Below are 3878 nucleotides of genomic sequence, written 5' to 3'. Positions count from 1 at the left end.
TAAAAATACGAAAAAAAACAAAATTGGCCAGGTGTGGTGGCGGGCGCCCGTAGTCCCAGCTACTCCGGAGGCGGAGGCAGGAGAAGGACGTGAACCCGGGAGGCGGAGCTTGCAGTGAGCCGAGATTGCGCCACTGCACTCCAGCCTAGGCGACAGAGCGAGACTCCGTCTCAAAAAAAAAAAAAAAAAAAAATACGAAAATTAGCCAGGCATGGTGGTGCATGCCTGGAATCCTAGCTACTCGGGAGGCTGAGGCAGAAGAATCACTTGAACCTGGGAGGCGGAGGTTACAGTGAGCCGAGATCACGTCACTGACTAGCCTGGGCAACAGAGCGAGACTCCATCTCAAAAAAATACAAAAAAAAAAAAAAAAAAAAGAGAAGACTCCCCTAGGAGGAAACATGGAGCTTTAAGACACTTGTGCCATGTCCTCTGGCTCCTCAGTTCGTTTGGTTCCCATGAATGTTTATGTTTCACACAGGCAGTGCTGTGGGACAGGCTGAGCTCCGGCAGGCAGGGGTACTCTGGAATTCCTCATTTACGTGTCATGTGTCAGTTGAAAGAGCCGTATCTTTAACATAAAACACAACTACCAAAAACTATGGGTCCAGTGATTAAGAGGTGCTGTTTTATTTTTTTTTTAAGTTATTCTCATAAAGTTTCAGGCGTGACTGTTCACCCACACATAAGCAAGCCAAAAAGCAGCGTGTGGTAAAATCAGTGGTGGAAGAGCCGAAGGTTCGTATGAGCGAGGATGATTCCCAGTTCGTCGCAGGCTTCAATCACAACTTTGTCAGCAGCAGAACCGGCAGGAGCCGCAATGTACGCCACACCACTCCTTTTAGCTCTGTCTACATTATCTCTGAAAGGGAAGAAGGCATCAGAGCTGATAGAAACTTCAGTCAGTTTCTCAACCCACTCCTTCTTCTCTGCCTCAGTGAGTAACTCAGGGACTTCCTCAAACAATGCCTTCCACTTGATCAAATCTTCATCCTCGCCAATGGTTCCAGTCACATACTGATCGATGGCATTGGAGATCTCTGCTCTCTTCACTCCTGTTTTAAACTTCATCGAAAGCACTTGTGGATGGTGTCTAAGCCACCAACAGTTTGCCTTATCTCCTGCAAGTCGAGTGCAGTGTATACGAGACTGCTGTCCTGCTCCAATGCCGATAACCTGCCCGTTCTTGGCGTAGCACACGGAGTTAGACTGAGTGTACTTGACAGCAATGGTGGCTACGATGAGGTCTCGGATGGCTGACTCTGGCAAATCTTTATTCTTGGTAACAACATTGCTAAATAATGACTTGTCGACGACACCATTATTTCTCTTCTGGCTTAAATGAAGACCGAAGAGAGTTCGAACTTCATTTTCATCTGGTTTGTAAGACTGGTCCATCTGAAGGACACAGTAATTTCCATTTTTCTTTTTGGAAAGTATTGTCAAAGCTTCTTCTTCATAGCCTGGGGCAATTATACCATCAGATACTTCTCTGGAAATAATTTTTGCAGTTGGTACATCACAAACATCGGACAATGCAACAAAATCACCAAATGAAGACATCCTATCAGCTCCTCTTGCTCTTGCATATGCCGTTGAGATGGGTGTGAGGGTTTTATAGAGATCATAGACCATGCAGACTTTGGCCTCATCTTCACTGAGTGGAATTCCAACAGCAGCACCTGCTGGACTGACATGTTTGAAAGAGGCAGCGGCTGGAATACCTAATGCCTCCTTGAGTTCCTTCACCAGTTGCCAGGCGTTCAAAGCATCGCATAAGTTTATAAATCCAGGGGCTCCATTTAGAACTGTGATGGGAAGCTTGGGCTTCAGTGTGTACAGCTGGGCAGGGGTCTGATGAGGATTCATTCCATACCGCAAGGGCATCTGAGATATGCCTTTGCTGTACTGTTTCCTGAAATAATCTGAAATTGCTTCATCATATTGTGCCGTATGAGTGAATGCCTTCAAGGCTAACTGGCGTCTAGTCTCCAAGGAGGTGTCCTTACTCTCGGAGCTCTGCATCTCTGTGGACACCGCCACATAGTCCTCTGGTTCACACACTACTGTCACTCGAGCATGGATTTTGGCTGCAGCTCTCAGTAAGGTTACCCCACCAATGTCAATTTGCTCCACAGCCTCCTCAACAGTTACACCTGGAGAAGCCACTGTCTTCACAAAGGGATAGAGATTGCAGGCAACAACTCTTATAAGATTGAAATCAAGTCTTGTCATGTCAGCATTATCTTCTGGGATATTACGAGCCAGGATTCCAGCATGGACTGCAGGATGCAAAGTTTTCACACGTCCCCCCAACATTTCGGGAAATCCTGTCAACTCGGAGACATCTCTGACTGCTAGACCAGCATCCCTGAGAGCTTTTGCAGTCCCTCCGGAAGCGACCAGATTCAAACCAAGAGAGGTCAGGTTTCTTGCAACTTCCACAAGGCCGGTTTTGTCAGAGACACTAAATAAGGCGAGCTGGCCAGGAGCCATGGCTGCAGGAACTGGGTTTTCGGGGCGAGCTGCAGGCAGCAGGGGCGGCACCACGTGCGAAGCGGGTTTTTCTTTTCTATTGCATCATCAAGCTGCAAATTTTCCAGACTTTTATGTTCTGCTTCCCCTTGAATGCTTTCCACTTAGAAATTTCTTCTGCCAGATATCCTAAATCATGTCTCTCAATTCAAAGTCCCACACATCTCTAGGGCAGGGGCAAAATGCCGCCAGTCTCTTTGCATAGCAAGAGTGACCTTTACTCCAGTTCTCAGCAAGTTCCTCATCTCCATCTGAGAACACCTCAGCCTGGAATTCATTGTCTATATCACTATCAGCATTTTGGTCAAAGCCATTCAACAAGTCTCTAGGAAATTGTAAACTTTCCCACATCTTCCTGTCTTCTTCTGAGCCCTCCAAGCTATTCCAACCTCTGCTTGTTACCCAGTTCCAAAGTTGCTTCACATTTTTGGATATCCTTATAGCAGTATCCCACCCCCAGTACCAATTTACTGTATCAGTCCATTCTCATGCTGCTATGGCAAAATACCTGTTACTGGGCAATTAATAAAGAAAAGAGGTTTAATCACAGTTCCACATAACTGGGAAGAGGTCAGGAAACTTATGGCAAAGCAAACTAAATATGGCCTGAGAAGGACTCTGTACTTCTATATCACAGTCCTTGTGGATGAACTGCAAGGACACAAATATATGAACTTAATAGGTAGCAAGATTGAAAACCTAACTTAGGAGTATGCACTTATAAGAATAGCTGGGCCCTGGCCAATCCCAGCAGCTGTACTGCTACCACTCATACACTGTTGAGTGTTCAAACTGTGTTCAACTAAGGCAAACTCTGAGCTGTAACCAATCCAGTTGTTTCTGTACCTCACTTCTGATTTCTGTATGTCACTTTCCTTTTTTGTCTATAACTTTGTTCTGACCATGAGACATTCCTGGAGTTTCTCTGAATCTGCTATGATTCTGGGAGCTGCCTGATTCGTGAATCTTTCATTGCTGAATGAACTCCTTTAAATTTAATTTGGCTGAAGTTTTTCTTTTAACAGATGATGTCAGAAGCATGGTCCAAAGTAGAGCTTTAATGACCTCCAGGAGTGCTGAGTGAAGAAGCAAGGTACTTGCTGGACCCACTTATGTCCTTTGATCTCTCAGAGTGCCTGGGGATCATGATAAGTTCTCTTTTGGATTTTGGAACTCCACAGATTTGTGTTTTGAGATCTTTGAATTTCTTTGAGCAAATTTATCTTCCAGATTGGGTTTGGAAGTCACGACAGGAACTGGACTGTGTTCGGAATTGTATCGAATCCGGTAATTAACTGCCTTGGATTCAGTCAGAGACCTCTTACCTATGACTGGTTCAGAAA

The 3878-nt window shown here is 45.3% G+C and overlaps 1 pseudogene across 1 annotated transcript; it reads right to left on the bottom strand.

The window, feature by feature from the left end:
- Positions 1–600: 600 nt before the first annotated feature.
- LOC104658070 lies at positions 601–2566 on the bottom strand (annotated as a pseudogene). Its single transcript, XR_004058369.1, has one exon. The product of XR_004058369.1 is annotated as a bifunctional purine biosynthesis protein PURH pseudogene (transcript).
- Positions 2567–3878: the final 1312 nt, after the last annotated feature.

Source organism: Rhinopithecus roxellana, chromosome 7, assembly GCF_007565055.1.
Source record: "Rhinopithecus roxellana isolate Shanxi Qingling chromosome 7, ASM756505v1, whole genome shotgun sequence".
NCBI classification, from domain to species: Eukaryota; Metazoa; Chordata; class Mammalia; order Primates; family Cercopithecidae; genus Rhinopithecus; species Rhinopithecus roxellana.
Note: the sequence above shows the minus strand (reverse complement) of the source record. Positions and strands in the feature narration are given on the sequence as shown.